The sequence below is a fragment of the Sinocyclocheilus anshuiensis genome, unplaced genomic scaffold (assembly GCF_001515605.1).
Source record: "Sinocyclocheilus anshuiensis isolate Anshui unplaced genomic scaffold, SAMN03320099.WGS_v1.1 scaffold413, whole genome shotgun sequence".
Classification (NCBI taxonomy): domain Eukaryota; kingdom Metazoa; phylum Chordata; class Actinopteri; order Cypriniformes; family Cyprinidae; genus Sinocyclocheilus; species Sinocyclocheilus anshuiensis.
The window spans coordinates 699,878-713,025 of record NW_015536481.1 but is presented as its reverse complement, the minus strand read 5'-3'; the positions used below and the strand labels follow the sequence as shown (position 1 = coordinate 713,025).

Genomic DNA, 13,148 nt, shown 5'->3' with positions numbered 1-13,148 from the left:
TATGTACAAAATACATAATGGGAGCAAATAGTACAGCCATAGTACAGTTTTGTTGGTCAAACTACAGGTCTCAGATGGCAGTGTCCAATGAAGGTTTTGGTTACCACGGTAACAAACAAATGGTGTCATTAGCCCAGTTTCTGAGGCTGGTCTGTGTGTTTGTTTTTGGTGCTGTGCAATGCTTAGCTATTAGTGTCTGAATTTTGCTTCTCATCACAAGTCCTGATTACAGAATGGGAGGGATGGATAGAAAAGAGATATAAATAGAAAACTTCTCGATACGTGTCAAAGCACTGTGGTTCTTTGGATACTTTGTTCTCTACCTACATTAACAAGGTGGGATGTGTTTGTTGTGTCTGTGTGGCTGCGGAACCAGTTGGTTGTACTCCATTTGATTCACTGTTACTGTAACTTGAAATCTACAGTAATATTTATAGTGTTTTTTAGTGTTCATTTATAGCCAACCTGTACCAAACTTGTTTCTTTTTTTGTACCAAACAGTTGCTCATGTCTTTCTGTCTTTTCTATCAGGATTCTTTCAGACTGTCAACAAGGCAACATTTTTTGCCCAGTTGGCCACTGAAGCACATATTTTTCATTTGAAAGAATATGACACTACAAAGACACACTTTGAAATGTTAATACATTTTTTTCTGTTTACTTTGGAACACAATACCTGTCATCCATTTTATAGTGTTGCATTTTTGTAGGATTCTGCTAGTCCTTGCACAAAAAATGTTGGTGACAGCTTGTTATGTTAGTAGTCTTGTTTAAACTTCAAACTCTCTGTCTGTCTGTCTCTTTCTCTTAGTTATGGAGTTTTGCTGTGGGAGCTGCTGACGAGAGAGGTGCCATTTCGTGGCATTGATGGTCTGGCAGTAGCTTATGGTGTGGCCATGAACAAACTGTCCCTGCCGATCCCCTCCACCTGTCCTGAGCCATTTTCCCGGCTGATGGAAGGCACGAAAATCTCATATACAACAGTTCTACTGTAATTTATTAACTTAAGGACTGTGTGTAACTAAATTAAAATACTGTCATCATTTACTCACCCTCCAAAAATGACAAATCATAACATAACAACAAGTATCAAAACCTGGCAGCTGTGGTTGCCAGAAATTCACCATAAAAAGTACTGTGACATTGTTTGTAGTATTGGGATGCCTGTATATTTTACAACTTAAAAATAAAATAAAATAAATGTACAGTATATTTTTAAATACTTAAGTAATACTGAATAGAAGTAATTTAGATATTAAGGTTAACATAAAAATACTGTGACAATGGTTCTGGTATTACAGGATGCCCGTATTTTTTACAATTTATGAAATTCCTGTACTTGAAGCGCCAATATCTGTTTTTTACCATAAAATTTACTGATAACCTCCATAATAATTCAGGTGGTAAAATAGAAAGCAATGTGATAAATCAGAGCATTCTCCATTTTGTGTTATGAGGGGAAAAAGTCATATAGAAATGATGACAGAATTTTCATTTTTGTTTGAACGTTCTTTTTAATTGAATGAGTTTGAAGACAATATATAGAAATTAAAATAGATTCACTAATCAAAAGGCTCATTGTCCCACTCACAGCCCATCTCTGAGTGCTCAGCTGGCATTCTTTTCAGCTGACCATCTTGTCTGTGGTGTTTGTTTCTCTCATCTGCTGTAGACTGTTGGAATGTGGACCCTCATGCACGACCCCCCTTCACCAGTATTCTAGACCAGCTGATGGCTATCGAGGAGTCGGGCTTCTTTGAAATGCCGGCAGAATCCTTCCAATCCCTGCAGGATGACTGGAAGCTGGAGGTTCAGGAGATGTTCGACCAGCTCAGAGCCAAAGAGAAGGTTTACATGCTCTCAAAAGCTGTCTAAATAAGGACATACCATAGACTTTTTATATATAAAGCTATAAAAACACATAGATACTACTGACTAATCCAAACACTTTGCCTCAAAGCCTCAAAGAAAACCTTTTGTATTTTAAAAATGAAAATACATATACATATACTAATCAAAAGTTTTGCTCACCCAGGCTGCATTTATTTGATCACAAATACAGTAAAAGCACAAATGTTGTGAAATATTTTTTGTATAATATATATAATATATAATATGTTTTATTATATTTTAAAATGTAATTTATTCCTGTGCTGCTTAATATTTTTGTAGAAACCGTGATTCCTATTTTTTAAGATTCTTTGATATATAGAAAGTTCAAAAGTAAAACATTTCTTTGAGATTGAAATCTGTTGTAACATTGTCTTTAATGTCACATATTTGATCAGTTTAATGAATAAAAGTATTCATTTCTTTCAAAACAATTCTTAAATCACTCACACTTGCTAAATAAAAGTTAAAGTGAAATAAACTAAAAAAAACTTTAATTTCAACTTGAAACATATTAATCAGAAAAAGTATCAGAACATCTGTTAGGAGTATGAACTATAGTATTGTCTTTTTCTGTTACGTCTGCCTGTTCCTGTGATACTCGTCCCTCCGGCTCCGCCTTGGTCAGTAGTCCCCCTACCTCCACCTCGGGACTGCACTCTTCCAGCTTTGCTCCGTCCTTTCGTCCCTCTGGCTCCGTTGGGCTCCTCCTTCCCTCCAGCTCCACCTCAGTCCTCTGTCGCTCCGGCTCCGCCTCCCTCATCGCCACCTTGGTCTTCAGCCTGCCTTCCTGCTGGTCCTCCCACACCCCCTCCCACCCTCCTTGGATCGTTCTATTATGGCGCGAGGTCGTACCTTCCAGGGAGGGGGAGTACTGTTTCCCTCGTCAGCTGCCTTACTTAAAGTCTTCTTTCTGTTCAGTAGTTTGTCGGTTATTGTTTCGTGTTACGTTTTACTGTTACCCTGAATTAATTCCTTCCCTGTATTTGTGTGGATTATAATTAAAGACTTTCTTTGTGTATTATCTTCATCTTCATCGCCTTCCTTGGAGTACTGTAACAACATCGCAGTCAGATGATTTAGATAACATTTTATTTGCAGTCTAATCCGTTAAATTTACTGCTGTGGTGGTGCCAAAATCAGTATGACATTATGCTCGTTAAACTCCTTAATGGATGTGTGCCAGATGAATTTACCAGATTATACACACTACATAGAGCACAATGGTGAGTAAGTTGGATCTCTCAAGTTCTCTTTCTTGCTGTAGGAGTTGAGATCTTGGGAGGAAGAACTGAGTCGTGCAGCTGTACAGCAGAAGTACCAGGAAGAGGCTTTACGACGGCGGGAACAGGAACTGGCAGAGAGAGAAATTCACATTCTGGAGCGAGAGCTCAATGTCATCATTCACCAGCTGTACCAAGAGAAACCACGAGTTCAAAACCATCATGGAAAGTTCCGGCACAGTCGACTCAAACTGCATGACGGGAACCGCATCAGCCTGCCTTCCGGTTAGTATTTCATAGTATTAAATGAAGAAATCATACAAATGGCACTACTCATGTGAAACACACAAGATTCAACTCACATTTGATTTCATTAGATTCACATTTGGTAAAATAGTAAAATTTTTGATTAGAATTATTGTATTGATACTTCTTGCTCTTAAATAAATTAGTCATTTAAGAATTTCTCACACTTTGTCTGTTATCTTGGAGTTTTTCACAGTGCATTGTGGGATTGCCTATATGCAAGTGTATGTAGTGTGAATGTTTGTGTATATAATGGTATGTATATGTTTCAGATTTCCAGCATAAGATTACAGTCCAAGCTTCTCCTTCTTTGGACAGGAGGTGGAGTCTCCTGTGCAGTAACTCCACCCCTCCAAACAGCCCCCCTGTTTTGCCACGCCTCCGAGCAATCCAGTGTAAGTTTGTTTATGCATCTGATTGATTTTGTGTATATTATTGTGAATATTTGGGTCTGTATATGGTCAGGTTCCTAATATAGAACATCCTTCATGCTGACAGTGACCCCTGGGGTCGGAGGTCAGGCCTGGGGTCGTAATGCTGCATTCCAGTATGACGAAGAGGAGGAGAGGAAGACTTCACGCAAGAAAGGGAGAACGCAAAGGGAACACAGTGCCGATGAGAGGTGTGCGTTTATGTGTGTTTCTAAACAAATCATAAACCTTAACCAAATGTTTATACAATCACAGACTTTCTATGTGCATGTGTTCCTCACTCAGTTTGAGGACTCCTAAAGAGGGCAGTCGGCAACGTTCCTGCAGTGCTCCAAACCTGCGACGTTCCCCCAGACACAGTCCTGCTGTTTCTGGCGTGTGCAGCCTGGCAGAGACTGGTAACAATCACATTACACTTTATTTTTGGCATCTTTATTGACAATTCGGAATGTTTTCCATTTAGAATCTCCATTTGGAATATTTGCCTATACTACATCCTTGTTGCAGTCACAATAATACTGATGCACTGAACTTAACATGGAGAGAGAACTGAATTGACTGCGATTTTTAAAATTCAACATGAAATGAAATTCACCCTGTCAATTTTCTAAATGCATCTTATTGACCTTATTGAGAAAGATTCATCCATAAATATGTTAAGTTTTTAACAGTTTTTGTGAGCTCGTAATTTAACCAAAATGTCATAACTGGATCTTGCGGTAAAACAACAGACTTCTCTTTGGTGATGTATGCTGGACATCTCCAATCATTTAATCTGCTTAAACTCTGTCCCTTTCTTGCAATCAGTAGCAAACTCCCATTTAAATCATCCAATCAACAACCTATGGATAGAGCTGCCCTACATATTTTTCATTTTTGATAATCCATATCTCTCGGATCTACATCACAATATAAATCACAGTTAATTTCCTAAATTAAAATTTCCTAAGTTTTAAAAAATTCTCTAAAAACAATGGGGAGACATTTTGTGATGCTGAATGGCAAAAATAAAATCTGTTTTGATTACTGTGTGATGGTACTAAACTAGTACTTATTAATTGGAAAGATAAATTATATCTATCAAAGAATAAATAGCCAATAATTAGCTAAATTAATCATTGTTAAACTTGAGTTGGATTAATGACATTTTTCTGACTCTTTAATTACTTTTTTTTATTGCAATCCAGTAAATTCCTCTTGAAGTAATTCCAGTTCAAATTCCAATTCTGCAACCTGTGGATCCTGGGCAAATTTTTTTGCCCAACTCTGTGTCACACGGCCATGCACTCCCGAGTGGATACTTTCAATCATGTAACATTGAGAATTTGTGATGCTGACATTATGTTGGCATCATTGCATCATGCTGATGAAATATTTTCATTATTTTGACATTTCGGTCATCTCACTAATAATAGACCAGTTTAAGCTCATCTAACTAGGCTGAAATGTCACAGAAATGTCACAGATTTTTTTACATTATAATATTAACAACAAAGGAGAAAAAAAACATAAATCAAAAAACTTCATGTAACTGACAAGATGTGAAGGCTGGTTATGGTGCAACTTTGTGAAATCTTTCTCACCCCACCCGTCTCTGTAGAAAATGAGGACTGCTGCTTCCCATCAGAGTCAGCTGACTCCCCTGGCCAATCATACCTCTGCATCCCGTTCCACAGGGATGGATCCACTGTGGACAGTTACGGCATGGAGTGTGGCATAACTGGAATGGCTCCTGATGTTTCCCCCAGTTATACGCGGCGGAGCCCCAGTGGAAGCCGTAGATCAGAACTGGTGTTGCTGAGCTGCGGGGCGGCTCTGGCTGCTGTCGGTTTTGGTCAAAATCTATTGGACCTGGTGCGTGTGGAAGAGAGTGTACATCCGCGATGGGAAGGGCGGTTTCACCGTTCCGGGAGTCAAAGTCGTGGCGTCAGCCCACCCACACGCAAACTGTTCAAACGGGAAAGCCCTCGTCGCCCTCCCCCTATCCCCATGTCCCTCACACTCCTGTCTCTTTCATCTGTGTCTGATTGTAACTCAACCCGTTCTCTCCTGCGCTCCGACAGTGAAGAGCTGCTTGTGCTACGTCCACCTACGCCCCCTGCTCTGGCCCCTGGACAGACACCACCTCCACTGAACCCACTGGTCAACACCCATCTGGAGAGCTTTAAACGCCACCCTCGGCAGTCTCTGACGCCCACACACTTGCACTCTGTGCCCAGTGCCGCTTGCAGGCTTCATCGTACACCTTCAGATGGCGCGATAAAGACGGGGTGCCCGCCTGTCCATAACAACCACAATCCCACCCCTACCACACCCTCCAAAACAACAGGTGAGAAATTAATGCAAACCTCTGGGTCAATGACAGGATGCTTATGTTTATGCCCGGATATTTATTAAAAACTAGGGTGATACTGTTCTGATATAATAAAGAAAAAAACCTCAATAAAAGAATGCCATTCTTAAAAAGAAAACCTTATTAGGTAGTTTGACATCATCTTTTATTAATATTTATTCAGAAAAAAAATTATAAAGCAACTTTCTTGTTTATTCATATCAAAATATTCTTAAATTAATATTTTAAAAATAATATTGTTCACTTTTTTTGAAATATTTTTTTTCAAATATTTGTCAAAATCATGTGGTGCAACGGCAACCTACAGGAAAAAAATGATATTTTAGAGAGGACTTTGTTTCAAAATCACAAGTCTTTTAAAATTAGATTCATTAATTCTCATATTAATTAATATATTATAAATAAATAAAAATATAATATATTAATATAATTTGGTGTAAATAATTTCAATTATAAATAATTATATATTATATAATATATTAAATGTATAAATAATGTATAATAACTTATAAATTATTAAATATTGGTTTATTTATATATATTTGAATTTAATTGATAATTAAAATTTGTACACATTTTTAAGGTGTGTAGAAAAAAATAATACTTTTTATTTGATATGTAAACTACATTGTGTCGTGAAATTGAAACGTTTCTTAAAAATGGTATAAAAGTTTTGTAAAACCACGTAAAAATCAACATGTCTACAAAGAGTACATTTAGAGATAACTTGGTACATGTGTTTTAAACTAGATATTCCCTTCCTTTTAAAGGGGACATCGGATGCCCGTTTTCCACAAGTTGGTATGATTGTTTAGGGTCCTCATGAAATGTCTGCAACGTGCTTTATTTAAAATTCCTAAATGATCGTGTAAAAACATCACCGTTTTTACCTTGTCAAAAACAGCTCTTTTCACAGCGACCCGTTTCGGTGCATGTCTCTTTAAATGATAATGAGCTACTTCTCACCCCACCCCTCTCTTCCTGGAAGAGGAATGGCGATTTGCAAATAATCATAAACAATATAAAGTGTGAGACTTCTTCTGGAAGTGCAGCTGGATCAGGAACAGTGGGTACTGATCCATCCTTGAGCATTACCATCAAAAACAAAACTAATCCACTACATCCTCAGTGGCTCTGATGTCGGGAGAAAATGAAGACTCTTATGTTCACTTTTACATTCAACTACAAAACACCTGCATTGCTTACGAGACATTTGTTGTCGCTACAGCGGCTCGAACACGAAGAAAATGGCGGACAGCATACAACTGACTGATGGGCGGAAATATGCAAATACGGGACAGTCCATTAGCGGTCCTGGGTGGGGCCTGAGCAGTATGACGTCATATTGCTCAGAAAATCAAAACGGCTTGATAATTGAGACTGTTTAGGTTTTTGGGGGATTAAAAAAAGAGAAGTGAATGGATTTTTATCTTTGGGTGGTTGTGTACACACACTGGTAAGACACATTTATATGCAAACACCATGTAAAAGTGAATTTTGCATCCGATGTCCCCTTTAAATTAACACAACAACCAGTGGTTTGAATTCCTTTCACAGAAATTGATTCAGTTCATAGCTATAATTTGTTGTAATTTTGTGCCTTTTGTAATGCCGTTTGTGCAGTGACTCCGTGGAACTTAAGTGAGGACCCCTCAGAGGTGCCCCATCTTCCTGATCCAAATCTCATCTTCCCACCTACGCCACGTCGGCGCTTCCAACCTGAGCGTCCCAAGACTCTGGACTTCCTGGCTAGGCCCCGCCCCTGTCCACGAGCTCGCTGTGGATCCCAGTGGGGTGAATCTCCCGCCCACAAGTCCAGCACTGAAACCCCATCCACTGTGGAGTTTGGAGGAGGTGTGGCTGTCCTGCCTACACCAATGGAACCACCAACCCCTGTTCCCCTAGGGTGAACAACAGCCTTTTGGACCAACAGGATGAAGGACAGTACAGGGATGGGAAACGGCCTCTCTCATCAGATCCCAGAGACTCACCTGGCAGAGTGCAACCAGGGTTTTGCTCCTGATTTCACCCCTCTCTCATAAATTTAGACCTACTTGGTTTCAGATGTAGCACTTAGACTATCAAGTCAATGCAAGGGGGAATTCTGGATACCCTGGAGAAAAAAACCTGCTTAAACAAGACTAAGATGGTTTGCTTACCTTAGCAAACTTAAGGTTTAAGCTGGTCTTAACTGGTTTAAGATAGCCTCCCAGCCCAAGTGCCCAAAACCCCTCTTAAACCAGCCAACAGACCAACTTGACTGGACTAGAAGACCAGCAAACCAACTTGGCCTGGTTTGAGAAAATTTTTTTTTTTTTTTTTTTTTTTTTCCAGTATAGGGTATATAAGTATTCACTATGTTAAGAACTGATCTTAGTGATAATGATTAATTACCCAGCATAAACCAAAGGTGCTTAGTTTTGCATAATCCAGATGCTGTTCTGGTCTAAACTATTCAATATTCAATTCAATATTACAGGTTTTCAACACGCATATACACTTCTCATTTTCTTCCTCAGTATTTTTGTCTCATTTTCCAGTTCAAATATCTAAACATTCTTAAATCAAGATACATTTACTTGAGAATCAAAATGACTTAAGATTTTAAGTCCTGTTTCAAAAGAGTAAAAAAAAAGTAAAAATTAATAAATTCTGTGACTTTATGCTTAAAACAAGAAAAAATCTGCCTAATGTGGCAATGGAGTAAGAAAAATAATAATTTAAAGCGACTGTATTTAGCTTTGTGTGTTTTTGAGCCACCTACAGTTACGTAAATAGAGTTCACTGTCATAAATAATGTAGCTGTACTTGCAAATTTGTTGCTGCCTTAAAGTAGGGATGCGCGATACCACTAACTTAAATGATTTTAGCAAATGGCTGCAATATAACAAAGAGTGAAAAATTTAAGGGGGTCTGAATACTTTCCGTACCCACTGTATTTTGTTTTCGATACGATACCGATACTTTTAAAGGCCAGTATCATCGATACTGATGCGATACTCCCAAACTGAACTTTTAAATTAAATTATTGAATTACTAAGAGTAAAATGGTAATGATATCCACTTAACTTTATATTTGAAATCCATTTTAACATTCAATACGCCTTAGCTGCAACTTATTAGGTTATATTTTTGTTTAAACATTAGAATGTTTACTGTAACTACAGTAAAACCATGGTTCATTTTCATAAGGGACTGCCAGTGAAAGGCTATTGCACGCATAAAATGCAACCTTTTTATTCTGACAGTGTATGATTTATATTAACATTACAGAATAGAACATAATCAATATGAACTTTTAACGTTCAATTTAAATGTAATTGCACAGACTATGTAGGCTACAATTTCAATTGGTTTATTGTGAAATAACTCAAACATATGTTTTTTTTTTTGTCCTCATTGTTCTGGGCTGCCGTTCTCAAAGGCATCAATGCTTTCTTATGATACTTTTGGGAAACGCAGCCCTTTTTGAATGCTCTCTGTGATTGTCTTGCAACATTTGCGTGTGTTCAGATGAACAGGAAAATAGTTCTATCCTACACAATTATTCACTAACATAGGTTATTCGTCCAATTCAATGCATATTGTACGCATAATTTTTTTTTTAAATAAACAAAATCACTGGTAAATAAAACACCTTAGTATCGATATTTTTTATTTGAGTATCGATACTTTCGATACTCGCATCAGTAATGATATATCGATACTTCAGGATCGATACAAACATATCCCGACCATAAAGCAATCTGCCCATTTCGGGAATTTCGTACCCTCTCACTAAACTTAAAACAGACGTTTGTGGGGAGTGTGAGAAAGAAACAGAAGCCATTCGCCTAATTAGAAGTCAGTGTACTATCAGAATGATTTTGAAACTGATATTTCAAAGTAAAAAACTTAACTACAGTTGCTTTAAAACAAAAACAAGTTAATTTTCTTACTCCTATGGCATGGCATTTTTTCTTGGTTTAAGCATAAATTCACTTAATTTTGTTATTTGTCAGAAAACAATTTTATGTCATTTTGCTTCTAAAGTAATTTTATCTTGATTTAAGAATGTTTAGATATTTATACTGGGAAACAAGACAAATATACTGAGAAGGAATATTGTTTTTTGCAGTGTGGGGTCTAACAGTTCGTTTTGATAAGCTCTTCTTGAGTAATCTCTTCTATTCACCACCAGGCATAATAAGCTATCGTATAAAAATACAACCCAGATGCTTCTTTAATGGCCGGATTGATTTCTGAGTGCTTTAGAAAAGTACAGGGTCTGCAGCTGAGATCTTGAAAGACATTTATCAGGACACTTTTTTTATTTGCAAACTTATTTTTTATTCATATTGAGACTGTATTATTTCAACTGTCCTGCTGCACTGTATTGACTTCCTCTCTGTATGTACTGTACCAAAGACTATAGAATACTAAGGGACTTTGACTGTACACACGTCTGCATGTTTATAGTAGATTTAGCTCTCCGAACACAGCACTGGAGCTGGGGAACATTGGACAGTTTATTTCTGGTACTCTTTGGAGTTTTCAGGTTTTATTTGTCATACATGAATCAGATTGTACACCTTTAGAAGTGCTTTTTCCAGTCTCATGAATGTATAGTTCTGTCATACTCCTCATATTTAGACCATTCGAGATCACAGATTGTTCTGTGGTTTTCACTGTAGCATGAAACACATAGTCTTTCACAAATAATATGCTTGTTTAGTGACCTCTTCACTATCCAAACCACCAGAATTAAACATGGGGAAACATCTTTAAGAGGAAAGTTAGAATTTATTGGCTCTAAATTTGCAGCTATACAGTAATCAGGTACATTATTACTGTCTTGCGGTGTTGTGCATGTGCAGTATGTGTGGTGTGAGTGTGTGTGTGCATGCAATTCAGTCTAACTGGTGGATTCCAAGGTGTATGTGCATTGAATTTTTTTGAACATTTTTAAGAAAGCTTATTGAATTAGTTTAAAATTTTTAGTAGGCTTTTGTGCAATCTGTTAATGTAAGTTCACACATTTATTAATTTAAATTATTATTTGTTTTGTTGGCATTTTTGTTATTCAAGATAAAATTGCTAAGAAACATTTCTGTCTGAATTTCTGGACATTCAGACATGCAAGGTGAACATTATTTTGCTCATGTTTACAGCAGTGTAGTCCTCCGTCTCTCAATCCAATCTTTCAACTCTTCACTGGCAAAAACGTCCTCTAGAGACAAAACAACATTTTGAGCCAAAACACAGAATTGCTTGTGTCTGTCTTCCCATTTCTTTCACCTGAAACAATTTTTCATGCACATAACAAAATGAACTAGCAGTAGAATGCAGAGTCCTGGCAAGGAAATTTGGCTGAGGAACTCTCACTTCATTCCATCTGGATGTGGAACAGGGGTGTATTTTTTCTGACTTAAAGGAATGTGTAGCCATCGTCAAGAGCAACTGCTGTCATTTATCAGCACAATCACTGTTGTCCTGAAGAGCAGGTGTTTTGGGTTCAGACGCTGCTGCTATGAAACTTGTAATTGCACCTGAGCACATTAGACTTGTGTAAGAGCTGAATTAAAGCCCTGAAATGCTGAGATGTGGTGTTTTGTGACTGTCGTAGGGTAGAGTACTAGAGGATGATTTACACATATTATTATCATCATCACAGCAGGTAAATGAGACTAGACTAAATGCATTCTCTGTTTCACTTAACATAAACAATAAGACAAGACAAACCCATTATTTTTCCATGCGCTGCTCAATTTTGAGATTTTTGGCTATTTTGCTTCCAAAACATGTCTTTTTTAAAACTAGTAAAAAGAAAACATCCAAAATACATGTTTAAGTGTTTGCTTTATTACGTTATCTGTTTGCATCTGTAGATTACAATTATGTATTTTAAAAGGTTTTCTTAAAATGAGTTTTTCTCTCCTGCACCGAGCCAGAAATCTCTACTTTTTCACTTACATACACCAAACTTTCCCATTTTTTCCCCTATCTATATTCTAAAGGTTTTTATTCATATATAATTCTCCTGATTTATATAACATTCCTAAAACAAGGTGTATTTCTGGCAGTGGACAGTATTTTCTGATTTATGGAGTGATCAAAAGAGATATTATATGAAACAATAATTTTTTTTTTTAACCTGGCTTTATTTAGTGTTCAGATTTCTGTTGTGGACAGTCTGGGGTCAGTTGTGGCCTGATGGTTAGAGAGTCGGACTTGTAACCCAAAGGTTGTAGGTTGGGGGAGTGAATGACCAGTGCAAGGCACCGAACCCCCAACTGCTCCCCAGGTGCCACAGCACATGGCTGCCCACTGCTCTGAGTGTGTGTGTGTGTGTGTGTGTGTGTGTTCACTACTCACTGCTGTGTGTGTGCACATGGATGGGTAAAATGCAGAGCACAAATTCTGAGTATGAGACACCATACTTGGCTACACGTCACGTCACGTATGCAAATCGATGCATATTTAATTAGATAATGCATAATTTGCATATTTAAGCATAACTTTTTTAGAAAACTTATAATACAAAACAGTTGTCTCAATGTACTGTAAATAACCAACTTGTTTTTTATTTGAATATAATTTTTTTTAAATATTTAAATGCAAATATAATAATTATATATATTAAGGATTTATTTAGTGTGAGATTATTGCTCTGTAGTAATACCTCATTGGTTCTCATTACTGCAAATTTAAGAAACACTAATTGTTTCATCAGCAATTTAATGTCATTTAGACATTCAACAGTTTAATATTTAATTCTTCTGTTTTACACAGATCTGTCTAAGCGAGCATGTCTAGGACACCATCCCCATCTGTCTCCAAGGATGATTTCTATGCAACCTCACCATAGCAACCAGAATGGAGCACTGAATTGGACTGTTTTGTGTCCCTGCTGTTTAGCTGCAAGTAAAACCCATAATAAACAGTTGAGTACAGTGGAAATATAGA

At 37.3% G+C, this 13,148-nt stretch overlaps 1 pseudogene; it reads left to right on the top strand.

The window, feature by feature from the left end:
• LOC107683463 (mitogen-activated protein kinase kinase kinase 9-like) overlaps positions 1-8,473 on the top strand; it is a 16,618-nt pseudogene extending 8,145 nt beyond the window's left edge.
• The last annotated feature ends 4,675 nt before the right edge of the window (positions 8,474-13,148 follow it).